Below are 795 nucleotides of genomic sequence, written 5' to 3' on the forward strand. Positions count from 1 at the left end.
TGGATCCATCATCTGGCTCCACGGAAGGTCCTGCAGGCCCCCCGGCCCCGGCATCCAGCTCCAAAGCCTCTGCAGAACCCATGGCTCCGTCAACCAGCCTCAAGGAGACCCTCAGGGACCCTCTGGATCCATCATCCAGCTCCACGGGGGGTCCTGCAGGCCCCCCGGCCCCGGCATCCAGCTCCAAAGCCTCCGCAGGCCCCATGGCTCCATCAACCAGCCTCAAGGAGACCCTCATGCACCCTCTGGATCCATCATCCGGCTCCACGGAGGGTCCTGCAGGCCCCCCGGCCCCGGTATCCAGCTCCAAAACCTCCGCAGAACCCATGGCTCCATCAACCAGCCTCGAGGAGACCCTCAGGGACCCTCTGGATCCATCATCTGGCTCCACGGAAGGTCCTGCAGGCCCCCCGGCTCCGGCATCCAGCTCCAAAACCTCTGCAGACCCCATAGCTCCATGATCCAGCCTCGGGGAGGCCTTCACAGACCCCCAAGATCCATCACCTGGGTCTGGGGAAGGTCCTACAGACCCCCAGGCTCCAGCATCCAGCTCCGAAGCCTCTCCAGCCCCCCCGGCTCCGTCCTCTGGACTTGGGACAGCCCCTTCGGACCGCCCGGATCCACGACGTGGCCTTGGGGCTCCATGATGGACCTCCAGGCCTTTCCGGGCCTCCCCCCTCCCCGGATCCACCGTCCGGCCATGGGGAGGGTCCTCCAGCCCCCCCGGCTCCTGCATCCGCCCCGGAAGGACACGGCGAGGCCGAGCCGGGAGTAAAACGCTTTTGGCTGCAGCCT

The sequence above is a fragment of the Rhea americana genome, unplaced genomic scaffold, assembly GCF_003343005.1.
Source record: "Rhea americana isolate MKP2758 unplaced genomic scaffold, rheAme1 scaffold_1040, whole genome shotgun sequence".
NCBI lineage: Eukaryota > Metazoa > Chordata > Aves > Rheiformes > Rheidae > Rhea > Rhea americana.